General features: G+C 42.9%; 1 protein-coding gene across 7 annotated transcripts in view; it reads right to left on the bottom strand.

Annotated features, from left to right (window-relative positions):
• Nucleotides 1–16,583, bottom strand: part of ADAMTSL3 (ADAMTS like 3) — a 279,320-nt gene that overhangs the window by 111,483 nt on the left and 151,254 nt on the right. The window lies entirely within an intron of this gene.

Below are 16,583 nucleotides of genomic sequence, written 5' to 3'. Positions count from 1 at the left end.
AATATTTTGTCCCACATTTTTTTCACCTGAGATTTTGTACCAAGCCATGTGCAGGTGGCATCAAATATTAAGTAACATGTTAAGTACTATCTTGCAGCCTTAAGCCTGCCTTGTATGACAAGCTGCTCTAAGCAAGTACACCCCAAAGGTGCAGCTAATCCATTATAGAGAGAAATTCTTTGCAAACCCAAAAGTGACAGTGTGAAAAATGCCGTGGAAACTCACAACTTACAGCCGAGTTAAAACTGTGAAATTGGCCCATACGTTCCCTTTGCCATATAAAAATGCATGGAAGGGGCAAGGTTAGCTGCCAAGAAATGACACATGCTTTCCTTGGAGAATTAGGGATGGAGTCAGCACATAAAAGGCAGAGTCCTACAATTTCTGTGTAAGCCAGAGATCCATGAACATAGAAGGCCCAAATCATGCAGACAGGTGCTGGAACTAGGGGTGTTGCCACACCTCCTGACTTGATGTGGTTTCCATCATATACATGATTTACACTTTGGTTCAGTGGTTCCCAGCACTCCCACTGCAGGCAGATCCATAGCCAGACATGAAGAGGTGGAGCTGCACCATGTCTATGATTTTGTTCCCCTCTGTGCTACATGGTAGAGAGGCACAAATAGCACATTTTGCTTGGTAGTTCAGAACTGGGTAATGTGTCACAACTTGCTGAGTGGCAGGAATCTAAAGGATGTAACCAAGGAACCCTCTTGGGCTAGCCAGCTTCTACCTCCTCCCTCCCAGCAAAAGGGCCATCTGGGGGAACTGGAGCCTCATGACTGGATCCTGAGTGTTGGGGACACACAGTGGTTGCCTCACCACAAATTTGGACCCCTTAGACTTTTGCTTTGAAGGAGACCACAAATATTTTATTAGATAGCTGGGTAACAGATATTTGAGATTCTGACTACTCAGCTATGGTTTATTGCTTAAACCAAGCAGGACTGTTTGGCATTGCTATATAATTAATGAGTAGCAGAATCAACATTAACTTGCTTTTGAAGATCAAAAAACAAGTGAAAGATAAGATACAAGAAATAAGGGAGAAGGAGCGATAAGGAAAAGGGGAAGGAAGCATTGTGAAAAAAGAGAAAGGAGGAGAGCGTAGGGAGACGCAAGTGTCTCAGGACAGTACCCATTAATTTAGCATTTTACTGTTAACAAAGAAACAATCAGTGTTTCAGCTCTGTTATTCCTGTCTCCAGGAGGCTTACCAGCCTTCTCTGAATCTCAAATCCACAGCTGAAAGGAAGCAGCTCCAGAACTGGAACAAAATGATGGGAAGGCCAGGAGGCTTCTCAGAGTTACTGGACTAGATTCTGTCCTCAGAGTGGCTTACAGTCCTCTTGAGACAAAGGACAGTCTCCCTGAAGTCAGTGGTAGAATTCCACCAATTCCAAGGGATCAGGATTTGCCCCATTGACTTCAATGGAAGGTGCATACAATTAGCTGAGTTCTGAATTAAGGTGAATGGCAAAACTAGGGTTCAGTATGAAAGGCTCAACACTGTTCCTACTCAGGTCAGTGGGAGATTTACTATTTGTCTCAGAGAGAGCTGAACTGGTGGCAGAAAAACAAAAACAAAGCAAACCCTCAACTGATCTGCAACTACAGATTGTTTATGACTACTAAACAGTGTGGAGCATGACACACTGCAATTTTGGGCACATTTTTGGGGCGCAACTCTTCAACTGATCAAGGCATTTTCCTTACCATTCTATGGAACATATGCTCCTCTATGTACATATGAAGTTGACTAGCAGAAAAAGGGTTATGAATATGCAAAGCAAAGAAAGCAGACTTCCAAATGCCTGCCTTTTAGGCTCTGATCTTTGATTTCCTCGTTAACTGTTTTAAGAAACAAAACTTGTCAATTCTTAACCCAAGGTCAGATGGTTTCTGAATTGGTTTTCTCTAATCTAGACATTATTTTGTATACTGTGATATCAAGATAGAAAGAAAAACTTAGTTTAGGTGTACCAGGAAAGTGCTTACTTAAAAGGAAGTGGCTTTAGTATCATGGTAAGTACTGCTGCAGAATAATACATTTCCAAGAAGAAACTTTTCTTTTTCTGCAAGTATAAAGGACTTTGGTGTGTGCTAACCTGAGAGGTTTAAACCCAGTATTAATTTAAAAAAGAAATACGTGCCAGTCTTGAGCAATTATGCACAGGTCTATAAGAGGGTGCAAAACAATTTAGACAATGTTGCCCATAAACAGCTTAACCCATGAAAAGTTGTAGAAGATGACAAATGCTGCCAACATCATACATCAGGACTGGGTTAAGGATTTAAAAGCCAGGACCTCGGATCTTATACTATGAATCTACCACCTTAGATAAAAGACTGGATGTAAAATTTTACAGAGCCTAGGATGCTTTTATAACTTCCACTAAATGCCCATCTGCATCTCTAGGTGCCTAAATATGTTTGAAAATTTGGACCTTAGTCCCTTTGGAAATTTTACCTCAGGTCCATTACTTCAGAGGTAGAATCAGACTCATAACCCTCAATACTTGGTCCAGCCACTAGAGGGGGACAAAGAGTTACAGTGCGTTAATGTGTTACATTTGCATATGCTTTATAAGGCAGAGAAGGGGTATGTTCTTGAGAAGGAGGATGATCCAGTGGTCAGGGCACAGGGCTGCAACTTGGGTTCAATTTCCTTCTCCACCACAGACTTCCTGTGTGACCTTGGGCAAGTCATTTAGTCTTTTGGGATATATCTACACTGCTATAAAAAGTCCACAGCACCGAGCATTGGCCTGCTAAACCCAGGGTTGTGAGTTCAATCCTTGAGGGGACCATTTGGGGCAAAAATTGGGGATTGGCCCTGCTTTGAGCAGGGGGTTGGACTAGATGATCTCCTGAGGTCCCTTCCAACCCTGATATTCTATGAGTCTATGAGTCTATGAGTCTCGGAGCCTGGGCCAATGGACTTGGGCTTATGGGGCGTAGACTGTGGGGCTAAAAATTGCAGTGTTCGGGCTTGTGCTGGAACCCAGCCTCTGAGACCCTCCCTCCTCATAGGATATCAGAGTCCGGGCTCCACCATGAGACTGAATTTCTACACTGTGATTTTATAGCCCTGCAGCCCAAGCCCTGTGAGCCTGAGTCAACTGACCCAGGCCAGCCATGGGTCTTTTATCACAGTGTAGACATACCCTTTGGGCCTCAGTTCCTCAGCTGTAAAATGGGATAACAACACTTCCCTACCTCACCAGCATGTTGTAAGGATAAATACACTAAAGGTTGTGAGGCTGTCAGGTACTACAGTGATGGGGGCCATCAGGGCTTGATTAACCATTTGTGGGCCCAGTGCCAAATATATTTGTGGGCCCCTGTCATAAATATAAAGGGAACGGTAAACCCCTTTAAAATCCCTCCTGGCCAGAGGAAAAATCCTCTCACCTGTAAAGGGTTAAGAAGCTAGGATAACCTCGCTGGCATCTGACCAAAATGACCAATGAGGAGACAAGTTTCAGAGTAACAGCCGTGTTAGTCTGTATTCGCAAAAAGAAAAGGAGTACTTGTGGCATCTTAGAGACTAACCAATTTATTTGAGCGTAAGCTTTCGTGAGCTACAGCTCACTTCATCGGATGCATACTGTGGAAAGTGTAGAAGATCTTTTTATACACACAAAGCATGAAAAAATACCTCCCCCCACCCCACTCTCCTGCTGGTAATAGCTTATCTAAAGTGATCATTCTCCCTACAATGTGTATGATAACCAAGTTGGGCCATTTCCAGCACAAATCCAGGTTTTCTCTCTCCCCTCACCCCCCCCCCCACACACACACAATGAGGAGACAAGATACTTTCAAAAGCTGGGGGGAGGGAAAAACAAAGGGTCTGTCTGTGTGATGCTTTTGCCAGGGACAGAACAGGAATGGAGTCTTAGAATTTAGTAAGTAATCTAGCTAGATATGCGTTAGATTATGATTTTTTTAAATGGCTGAGAAATTAAGCTGTGCTGAATAGAATGGATATTCCTGTCTGTGTGTCTTTTTGTAACTTAAGGTTTTACCTAGAGGGATTCTCTATGTTTTGAATCTAATTACCCTGTAAGGTAATTACCATCCTGATTTTACAGAGGTGATTCTTTTTATTATTACTTCTTTTTTACTGTTACTTCTATTCAAGAACTGAATGCTTTTTTTTATTGTTCTTAAGATCCAAGGGTTTGGGTCTGTGGTCACCTATGCAAATTGGTGAGGATTTTTATCAAACCTTCCCCAGGAAGTGGGGTGCAAGGGTTGGGAGGATTCTGGGGGGAAAGACATTTCCAAACAACACTTTTCTAATAAATAAACCCAGATAAATGTTTGGTGGTGGTAGTGGAAGTCCAAGGGCAAAGGGTAAATAGTTTATACCTTGGGGAAGTTTTAACCTAAGCTGGTAAAAGTAAGCTTAGGAGGTTTTCATGCAGGTCCCCACATCTGTACCCTAGAGTTCAGAGTGGAGAAGGAACCTTCAGAGCCCCCATGGCGAGGCAGGGGCCAGGGGCAAGAGCACAGCAGGACAAAGGGAGGGAGTGGTCCCCAGAACGAGGCAGAGGCCAGGGGGAAACGCACAGTTGGACCAGGGTGGCGGTCAGTTCCTGGAGTAAGGCAGGGGCCAGAGGAAAGCACAAGGGGCGGGGGGCAGAGAGGATCCCCCATCAGGGTGGCACGGAGCCGGTACCTACCTCTCTCCACTGGAGCTGGGTCTTTGAGAGCGGGGAGGCTGGTTGCAGTTACTCCTGTAACCAGACTTTTAGTGTCCAGTCAGCAGTGCTACTCACAAGATTATAGTTAAGTATATGTGTACATATTTTGCTGGATCAAGGCCTTAATGAACATGGCATACATAATAGGTCAATGTTTTCCAATGTGGATGCCTGAAGTTAGCCTCTTAGATCTGTATTTTGATACCTATATAGAGCTGGCCTGAATTTCAGAGTTGCTGAGCACGAACTAATCCCACAAAAACCTGTAGAAGCTGCAGGTTGCTTGGCATCTTTGAAAGTCAGGCCACTTCTACTTGAGTGACAAAATATGCATTTTGGAGCCTAACTTTAGACACTCAGGTTTGAAAATTTTGGCCAAGGGTTTTATTGAAAAATAGTCAGAAATCACTAATTTGGGATAAACATTTAAAACAGGTAGTGTTATATTTTGTTTCAGGAGAGAAATTCAGTGTGGAATCCAGCAATATGCAATAATGAATTACCTTCCTCAGCTTGATACTCCATGTCAGCCAGCCAGAAAGGTCTGAAGATTTTAATGATTAAGGCATTTGTTAGGGTTAATCTACCCCATATTGTTGGCTATTTACAGAGCAAAGGGATCAACTATAAATATTATAGGCAGACTGGGAGAACATCTGCAGGCTTTCGGGGCATATTCAGAAATAATGATATTAGGTGATTTTAACATAGATTGCATAAATGAAACAAGTGACAATATAAGCTGTGTAATGTAAGAATAGGGACCATATTAAGTTATAAAAGAACCAACATGACATAATTATAAAAAGTGATAAAAATACTATAATGAGTGGGTTGTAAGTAAATATCCCCAAACAGATAAATTGAACTGGTACATTTTCAGAGAGAATCAGTGGCTAATAGAATATAATGTAACATAACTGGAAATTTAAAATAAAGAGAGTTTTGAGAAATCAGTGCACAGTGTATCTAATAAAGTTTTTACAATAACTGCATTGATTGGGCACCTGCAAATTTGGATAGACTGCAATTATTTTCAAAAAATGTTTCAACTAGATAACATTTTAGGGCTGTATCTGAATAAATTATTTTGTTACTGTGCTCTCTTAAATAAAAAGGTACTCAAAAACTATGCCAAGGACCCAATTCTCTGCTGGTATAAATAGGCAGAGTAGCACACGCTTATGCTAACAGTGAATAGAACCCAAATGTTCAACAGCTTTTCCAAAATTTAATATAAGCTGAATATTGTTTCAACTGAGGAAGTAGATTTAAATGAAAAACACAAACATAGGATATTTAATTTTGATTTGTGAAGGTTAACGTACAATCTGTTTCAGAGTAACAGCCGTGTTAGTCTGTATTCGCAAAAAGAAAAGGAGTACTTGTGGCACCTTAGAGACTAACCAATTTATTTGAGTGTAAGCTTTCGTGAGCTACAGCTCACTTCATCGGATGCATACTGTGGAAAGTGTAGAAGATCTTTTTATACACACAAAGCATGAAAAAATACCTCCCCCCCACCCCACTCTCCTGCTGGTAATAGCTTATCTAAAGTGACCACTCTCCTTACAATGTGTATGATAATCAAGGTGGGCCATTTCCAGCACAAATCCAGGGTTTAAGAAGAACGTCTGGGGGGGCGGGGAGGGGGTAGGAAAAAACAAGGGGAAATAGGTTACCTTGCATAATGACTTAGCCACTCCCAGTCTCTATTCAAGCCTAAGTTAATTGTATCTAATTTGCAAATGAATTCCAATTCAACAGTTCCTCGCTGGAGTCTGGATTTGAAGTTTTTTTGTTGTAATATCGCAACTTTCATGTCTGTAATCATGTGACCAGAGAGACTGAAGTGTTCTCCGACTGGTTTATGAATGTTATAATTCTTGACATCTGATTTGTGTCCATACCAGCAGGAGAGTGGGGTGGGGGGAGGTATTTTTTCATGCTTTGTGTGTATAAAAAGATCTTCTACACTTTCCACAGTATGCATCCAATGAAGTGACCTGTAGCTCTCGAAAGCTTACGCTCAAATAAATTGGTTCGTCTCTAAGGTGCCACAAGTACTCCTTTTCTTTGTACAATCTGTCAAATTCAAGAATCTCCATTTTTTAAACAGATACTTAGATTTAATTATAATGAGAAAATGGATAGGACTGGAAAGCATTAGCATTATTAATTAAGGCCCCAATCCTGCAAAGAGAACCATCCTGGTGGACCCCTTTCGCCATGCCAAACCCCTTTTAGTCAACAGGGCTCCATGCAGGCACTTGGGTTTGCCCATGCAGAGCTCAGTCTAGCATCAGGTCCCAAGCTTCAAATCTTTGGGAATTTGAAAGGTTTTCAGAGCTGCATTTCTTAGAACTGCTTAATCTTACTTTCCCCCTGCAGCTTCCCACTCACCCACCCACAGACACATCCAGTTTACTTGAAAATATGAAGTATGCTCTTTTTTTGGTGTGGAATACTAATGCTTCTTGGGCACTCGAGCATCCTGGACACATACATTTCATGAAGCATTGGAGTTAAAATGCACTAACTCCATTCTGAGTTTGTTTTATGCCTGTGTTGTCTTAGACTAAGCTCCTCAGCACAGGGACAACTTGACTTTTCAGAACACTTCAGGACTGAAGACGTTATATACAATAAATAATAATTACTTCCCTGAACTTTCTTTGATGTTACATAGTGCCCTAATTTAATGGAACTGCCTGTCACTTATTCATGTCCTGTTTCATTAAAAAATTGACACTAATTCATTGTGCTTTTCAATAGTCTATATTCCACTGGGCAAGAGGCAGTGAATGCATCATTGCTCTTTCTTAGCATGATGATTTTTTAATAGAACAGAAATAGAAAACCAGTTCAGTCTTATCTTACAATGACACAATTATCGCTTCACTCACTAGTGATGTATGGCAAGCCAAACAATGCATTCTGAAATTCAATCTGCTCCCTGTACATTAGTACCTTTGAGTTTCTACTTGCAGTACTAATTTTGAAAGCTGCGTAAATGTTTGCACCCATGCAAAATGCTGGTAAGGAAATGAGAAATAGAAACATGAAAATGTAAGTGAAAATCTCCCAAAGCAAAACAAAAACAAAAAATAATTAATTTCAGGAAAAGTCTTGGCTTCCTCTCCACTGGCACATAAGGGTTGAAATACAAAAGGAACACCACATTTCTGCTGAGCAAGAAGACAGACCACAGACAGGCAGGGTAAGGGATAGTCCAGTGATGCGCAAACAGGGGGCAAGAGATTCTCCTCGGGAAGCGTGAAGAACCTGGGATCTCGCGGGTCCCACAGGGTTCACTGTCATAATAGCGGCAGTGGGATAAAAACGGAGTGGGTATTATGGGGCAGGATTGAAAAATAGTCCTCCTGCTCTGCAAACAACGTGAAGACCCAGCCAGCAGCCGCTGCTCTCTGGCCACCCAGTTCTGAAGGCAGTGCTGCTGCCAGCAACAGCGCAGAAGTCAGGGATTACTTCCGATTACAAGTAATGGAGGGGGGAAGTGACAAATTCCGTGAACGGTAAGGGAGACCATGATTGGAAGTTTGCACACCCTTGGGGTAATATATGATTCTCCGTCAAATGAGCTCTGTAGAAGTGCTGTACATGGGAACATGGCATAAGGCATTTTGTTTCAGGGCATAAGCCAACTTCTAGCTATCAGGGGGTAGGAGTAAATTTTCTCTGATGGCAGGTATCCCACAACTGTCTATTGCTTTTTTTTTAAACCTTCCTCTGAAGTACTATATCTAGTACTGGCCACTCTTGGTGAAAGAATGCTGTATTACCTGGACCACTGGTCTGATCCAGGATGGCAGGTTCCATGTTCCTATATTCTGGGTGGACAGAGTGTAGAAGGGAGGCAGTCAATGGACTTGCCCACACTATGGATCCATCAAGCCACAAAACCCCACAGGAGGTGGTGATCACAAAGAGCAGTAGCTGCTGCTTTAATCCTGCAGCTATCTCCAGGTTGTCCCACCATAGTTTCCACACCCAAAGTATTTTTAACTGGGCTTTGCATGGGGGAAACCAAGATATGACATTTAATTTTGTATCTTCAGCCTTACAATACTAGGAATTAAAACTGAGCTCAGAAACAGCTACATAAGCTACATATTGCAAAAGACAACAAGCACTGTGCAAGATAAACATTTCCTCAGCAGTCTCTGGCAGAAATCTCTCCTTCAAGCATTGAATAGGCTGAAAAGGGCCATAACATTTATTTCAATGCTTGTAGTTAAAAAAAAAAAAAAAAGAGTATGGCAAATCCCTGAGTGCTTACTCAAGCAAATTTCCTTTTAAATCTGCTTATGGCTGATTATAATCCTCAGGACTTTGCAGAGAAAAAGGATTTAATTTGTTGTTTTTGTTGTAAACCACAAAATTGAAAAACAAAAGCTGTAGTGGAATTTATGCTCACATAAGCTCACACACTGCACAGCTCTTATTCCATGAATGACAGTTACCTACTGTACTTTCTCCTGCCTTATTTGTCTGACAACAAAACAACATGACAGGCAGATGGTAAGGATTTTGGCATCTATACAACAGATAGTGAATTTTAAATATGGTCATGGGAATTCCTTTTTATGACCACACAAGCATGATTATAAAATCCATCATGGGAAATTTATATTGCATCTTACTCTACCATTTCCCATGTATCTTTGCCCTGTTGTAAATTGCAGGGTTCTATCATGTAAAGCATCTCTCTTTACTCACAATGTAATCCATACTCAACCTTCTGAATTATGATAGAATCAGCAGATAGCTTATGTGAAAGTAGAATGAATTATATTGAAATTATAATTCATTAAAGAAATGCTACTTGAAGGGTTTGTTGAAATATAGTTGTCAGGAAGAGAAACATTAAAGAGTGTGAGACAATGGGTCCTCAAACCAATTAACTTAGAGCTCCTACTGAGCTAGGAGATTGGTAAACGTTAGTATGCAAATAAGATATGTATGTATATTTGTCAGTTTCTGCTTTCTTTTGTCTCTTATGTTAAATTGGCTTCAGCTTAGCTGTATAAATAAGTTATCTTGAGCCTCAGAGAGGGGCTCACATATGGGTGCATTAGCAAAGTGCTTTGTTAATAAACAGAGTGGTCTGACAAATTATGTGAGTCCTGAATCTGACTTTGACAATTTGGAGGTTCCACCAAGATGGCAACCATCTTCACTGAGGCCTTGTGACTCCTGACTGTTCTTAGGATGGCCGTGGCAAGCCGGCACCTGGGCATTTGGCCCGAGCGGTCCTCCGCCAGAATGGAAGGGTGCATGACCACAGTGAAGTCTATGCCATCGAACCTGTTGGTTCCCACTCTGTTCTGACAGGGATCCCGGGATCTGACATCAGGAATCTGGTCAGGTAATTATTTCTGTGTTTTGTCCGGACTGAGGACTGTCTTGTCTCTGTGTCTATCCGTCCTCCCTGTGGTGTGTTTGAGTCTGGGCGCCGTCTCCATCCGGGGATCAGCTGACCAAAGGGTTCCTGTCCCCACGGTCTGAGTGAGTGAAATCTGCACAATCGCAGCCGCACCGTGCCTTGGGTAAAACCTTTGGTGTGAAAGCAAGGGCGATTAAGGCAGCAGCCTGTGGGCTCCTTTTGTGTGTTGCACCGGGCATCGTTCTGATGAACCCGACTTTCCTTCTTGTGTGATTGGTGTGTAAAGACCTCTTGTATGGGTAACTAGACGTCTAAGTTGGGACAGTTCCCTAAAGGAACGCCGGCTCAGTTTATGTATTTTAGGAAGAGTCTGGACTCCTGTAAATTTCTGGAAAAATTTTCTAGGCTAAGGGGGTCAGGTAGAGTTGCTACTACCACCACTACGCTTCCGTCCCCAGAAGCCTTTACAGCTATTCTGAGGGAAAATGGGCCCTTTTCCCACAGAAATGGTCTGTAAGGGACTGTTGCAGGCAGCAGGAAGAGAGAGAATCTGATCAAAATTGTTTGACTATTGGGTAATGTAATCAAAATCACTAAAGGATGTAAGGGGTTTCTATTGGAACTTAACTTGGCTGCTCCTGGGTGTGTCTAGTTGTACAAGATGGAAGTGTAATCAGGGTACAGTTGTGTAAAAGAGTAATCACAGTGCAAGGGATGTTAGGCAAAAGAGAATTTTGTGTGTGTGAATAGTGCTAAAATCTGAAGCTGTGTCTCAGCTATTACCTGAGAATAAATTTATTGCTTGGTACAGCAGAGAAACTATTGCAAACATGGTCTGTTGCACAAGAGGGGAAACTGAAGTACACCACCTCATGAATTTCATAAATGACCAGTGAGTGGGGTAATTCACTAGCCTGACTATAGAACAGCCTGACTATAGAACAAAATAAGTACAGCCTGGAGATAATTCTTCTGTTTTTCCAGCAATTAGCAAGGAAATTTGTAAAAGAAAGTGGTATTATTATTAAGCAATAATCTGTCCCCACCAGGGGAGTGGAAATTGTTTCTTTTGTTTTTAGACTCTACAAGCAAGCTGGCAACAGAGGAAGAATAACTCAGAATACCATGGATCTATGTTTTGTGTTGTTTGTCTGTGGTGTTTGTCTTGTTGCTAGCATTGTTGTGTTTTAATGAACAGAAAACCTCATGACATGGGTGGGGGATGGCTTCAAAAGGCTGACCTTGAAGGGGGAGGGGGAAAGATGTGTATGGGAATTCAAAAGGCTAACTCGGGAGAATCCCAAAATTCAGTGGCCACTGTTAGGATCTTGGGACAAAGACCGAATAGACATCTTAAAAGATAAACTCGGCCAACCTAAAACTAAACTGGCAAAAGGAGAGGTTGATTGTTTCATGCAGTGGTGGGAAGAGGCATATCATAGGTGGACAGAATCAAAACTTGCCTCTCTAAAAGATTCTGGCTTCTATCCCACCAGACGCAACTCATTTTACTGTTGTTGATTTGTGCTCTGCTTTCTTTTCTGTCCTGGTTCACCCTGACTCCCAGTTCCTGTTTGCCTTTTCTTACAAGGGGCAACAGTACACATGGACCACACTGCCCCAGGGGTATACTGAAAGCCCGTCATATTTTTCCCAGGCATTAGCCCGAGACCTTGCTGACCTTGTTTTCCCGTCCAGGTCCACACTAGTCCAATATGTAGATGATCTACTCCTCTGTTCCCCTTCATTGTCTGCCTCTGAAACTGACTCTTTAGCGCTCCTTACTGCCCTAGCAAATAAGGGTCACAAAGCTTCTCACTCTAAACTACAACTCTGTCAAGCTTCTGTCACATACCTTGGCTTTCTCCTCTCCCAGGGTTCCCGTGCACTTTCTCTCACCCATGTCCAAGCTATGCTTAGCTTTACCCGACCCCACTCCCCACGCCAGGTCCGGAAGTCTTTAGGCATGGCTGGATTTTGCAGACAATGGATTCCCCAATATGCCTCCCTTGCAAAACCTCTCCAGGAACTCACTCGATTCTCTGTGCCTGACCCCATGCTGTGGCCCCCTGAGGCCAATTCTGCCTTTGTTTCCCTCAAACAGGGTTTGGCTTCTGCCCCTGCTTTAGGGCTGCCTGGCTGTTCTAAGCCTTTTACCCTTTTCTGTCATGAACAATCTGGGTCTGCACTTGGAGTTCTCACTCAGATGCATGGAGAAAAGAACCGCCCAGTGGCTTATTTCTCTGCCACTTTAGACCCTGTTGCCCAAGGCTTACCCTCCTGCCTGTGTGCTGTGGCTGCTGCAGCGTGCCTAGTCGAAATGTCTGATTCCCTTGTTCTCCGCTCTCCTCTTACCCTCCTGGTCCCTCACTGACCTCGCCCTGCTCCAAGACTCTGCCCCAGAAACTGAGAAAGAATCCTGGGTTGCCCAAGGTTGCTCTCTACATCCCGATTCCTTTTGGCGCTCGCCTACTGGCGCCTTTGTAGCCCCCTTTTCACTCTACCCATCTCTGGCCGTCCTGCTACACAGTGTTTCGCATGTCAGAAAGGGGGGGATGGTCTCTGCTGTAACAAAGACAGGATGGTGGCCCCCGACCCATTTTAGCTGTTTTGCAGCCCGCCACTGTGCAGCCTGTACCATTTGCCAAAGCCATAATATTGGTAAACCTGTAAAAGTGGCCCAGGGGTTCCGGGGCCTTCCTCAAGCACCGTTCTTGCACAAATGCCTAAGTGTCAACAATATGAATTTATATTGGTTATGGTATGTTTATTCTCTGGTTGGATTGAAGCCTTTCCTTGTCGCAAGGCTGACTCACTGTCTGTTGCCAAATGTTTGTTAAATCATATTATGCCTGCCAAGGGAATTCGTACTACTCTGTCCAGTGATCGGGGTACACATTTTACTGGACAACTTGTTCAACACCTGGACCGTATATTGCATACCAGACACCTGTTGCACTGTCCCTACCACCCACAGAGTGCAGGTGCAGTTGAAAGACGAAATGGTGTACTTAAGAATAAGCTTGCTAAAATTTGTGACTCCACAGGATTAAGCTGGCCAGTAGCCTTACAATAAGCCCTTATGGACATGAGATCCACTCCATCCCAAAGGCATAAATTAAGTCCCTTTGAAATTGTTATGGGACGCCCTATGCGAGCTATGACTACCATTACTCCCGTTCCAGATTTTAACTTGACTCACAGTGCGCTCCTTCAGTATTGCAAGGGACTAATGCAAGCTGTAAATCACTTCCATTCACAGGTTCGAGCTGCCTGGCCCACGGAACCCACCTCCGACGGTTGCCACAACCGTGAGCCACGTGATTGGGTCTACGTACGGCGCCATCATCGAAAGCACGCCTTGGAGCCCCGGTGGAAGGGTCCTCATCAGGTACTGCTTACTACACAGACGGCTGTTAAACTATCTGGCATCGCAGCGTGGATACATGCTTCACAGTGTAAGAAGGCACCATACCCAGAGAACCAATCATCACCTCAGGACAACGCAGAGTCAATTTTGACTCCAGAAGAAGACGTAGAGGAACAGTCTGCAATACCTTACAATCTACGCTCTCGTAAGGGTTGCCAGAAGCAGACGCTGTTCCTCGGCTGCTAGTATCTTATGGTCTGGGGAGACCACAATGACAATTCTTTTATTCAGCAGCAGGTGTGGATAGCTCAGGCCCTTAATATTTCTAATTGCTGGGTCTGCAGCCACATCCCAGCCCACTCTCAAACTGGTGTTCCTGTCCTGGCTACCCCACGCAAGTCCCTAGACCTCACTGGAGGGCCTCGTCCGTTAACAAAATATGGAACAGCAATGACACTTGGGAAGCGGTGGGAATAAATGCATCTAAATGGATAAGTGTGGTGGAGGGAAAAGGTCATTGGTGTTGGGTGTGTAATGGGACAGGGCTGGATCTGGGGAAAAGCCATTGCCTTCAGCATATTGTGGCCAATGGTGTATGGGATTATTCAAACAAGACTAAAAAGTGGTGGGCCGGGTATGGAGATATGAATTCAAACAGAGAAATCAACCTCATGTTCCCCCTACAGTCATGCAAATAACACCACTCCTTGTAAGGAGAATTACCCTGTACCCTTTGGGGGATACTCCTCCTCCTTTGCAAACACCTATATGACAAATGGGCGCAATCGACCCTTCCCGGCCTTAATAGGCCATCACTGGGTGTGTGGGACCAGAGCTTATACCGCACTATCAGCTAATTGGTCAGAAATCTGTTATCCCGCCCGACTCTTCCCACAATTCCGAGTGCTAGGAACCATTTCAGGCATAAAAGAAGGGACTTAACAGATGCCCAATGATATGTAAATAACATAAGCCCCTTAACCTGGGAAGAGGCCATTGGCGGTTCCTTCATACCATTGGGGGAGTAATACACCATGCAAAAAGGCTCCTAAGGTTATAAGCAGTAGTTGAAACAATGGCAAATGAAACCGGAGAAAGTTTAAGAGCCCTGGCCAAAGAAACAGGGGCAATCTGACAGATGGCCCTCCAAAACTGTCAGGCCTTGGACATAGTGCTGGCGGCAAAAGGAGGGACTTGTGCTCTCATTGGAAAAGACTGCTGTGTGTATATACCAGACAACACCAATGAGGTAATAGATCGTGCTAGCCACTTAGAACAAATCGCATATCTTCCCCACAGAGCCAAGTTCTTTATGGAAGTGGCTAAGTAACCTTTTCAATTTCTCTGGCACAGGAACTGGTTGTTTCAGGGAGCCCTAACTCTCCTGTTTGGAATCCTAATAATTTTTATATGTTTTCAGTTACTTATGTGAGTCCTGAATCTGACTTTGATGCTTATTTCTAAAATGGGTGAAATAAAAGTCAAGTAGAACATGGAGAAAAGGCTCACAAAGCTCCTTCTCCACACTGAAGATCAGCAACTCAGTCCCCGCAAAAAGATGGACAGATAACAAGACCTGCATACATTAAGGAAAATATCTAATAATTTCCTGCCATCATTAATAGCACATCACCTACACCAGTGTTATCCCTAGTTTGGATGGCTCATTAGCTGCCACAGACATTTAAAAGTTTTGGTTTTGGTTTCACTGGAGATGTAACTCAGTGAGAGACACAAGATTAATATGCTCTGTTTTCAGATATCAGTACCTTTCAGTCATGCCACACTGCTTTGGGCATGAATACATGACACAGCATTAAAATGGCTTCAGATACCAATGGGTTGTCTATTCTTGGGCTTCCAACACCCCCCTCCCTCCCACCTCATGGAACTGGACTGATATTAGCGGCAGTGGGAAATGTTAAGAAAATTTCCCTGGAGTGAATGTGGCCTCTCATGTATGTATGGGGCAAGGAAGTTGGGGGTTGAGAGATAAAGAAGGCAGGGAAAGAAAAAATGAGGTTTGAAGCTTGGGGAATAGGAGCATAACATAAACCAGATTAATGGGGTTTACCATCAAGAGACATAATCAGATGCCCAAATCCCTCTGTCCTCAATACCAGGGAAAGGAATGTTAAGCAATGAAGAAAACAGAAGAAAAAGAAATGCAATACCAAATATTCACTGCGTACTAAGAGGGTCCTCAAAAGACTTCCCACATATTTTGCAACATTTTATATATGAAGGCAAGAAGCTAAAGAATGTGTTCCAGAACATTAAATCCACTTCCATCAAATAAAACCGAGTATTTCAAAACTATTCAATTTTTATGAAAGAACATATTAAAGCAGTAGGGGCAGCTCTGAGATTACAGGACCCACTATTGGAGCAAGTGCCCCTTCCCACACACCGATGTTTCCAGTTCATAAATATACAGGATAGTACAATAGGATTCCATTGAACTCAGTGGGAGTGGGTTTTGGCCCAATGTGGTTAATCTATAAGAATGCTGTCAACTAACTAACTAAATAAATATACAGAATTCAGATTACTCTGTCTCCTGCTTTTCTGATTGGGTGCATACACTTTTACTTTATATTAAGGCAAATTTGGCTTAGAGAGATTTGAAGGTGATTAAGATCCCAATTCAGCAATATACTTAAGCATGTACCTAACTTTAACCATCTGAGCTGTGCCACTGAAGGAAATGCCACTACCCACATGCTTAAGTACCTCACTGAATTGTGACCTACAACCACATCTGTGCAAAGCTAACACAACCCCCCCAAACAAAAGAAAACATAGCAAACTGAGTACTAGCAGTCTCTTAGATAAGAAAAGTGTGGATAAGACAAATTAGAGATCAGAGGGAATCCACTACATATTTGACAGCTTTATAGAAAGAAGGGATAAAGTGGTAGGAAGTAAAAGTGCCTGCAGGCAATACTCCAGCATTAGCAACAGTAGTTTGGAAAACAAGGTATCTGGCAAAAAGTTACAATGTCAAGCAAAAGTAGAAAGTTACTAGGAACAAAATATAAATAAGGGCTTCTGAAAGACCTTAAAAATGCCTTATTAACACCTTAAATGC

Source organism: Lepidochelys kempii, chromosome 10 (assembly GCF_965140265.1).
Source record: "Lepidochelys kempii isolate rLepKem1 chromosome 10, rLepKem1.hap2, whole genome shotgun sequence".
Lineage (NCBI taxonomy): Eukaryota > Metazoa > Chordata > Testudines > Cheloniidae > Lepidochelys > Lepidochelys kempii.
This window is presented reverse-complemented; position numbering and strand designations above follow the sequence as displayed.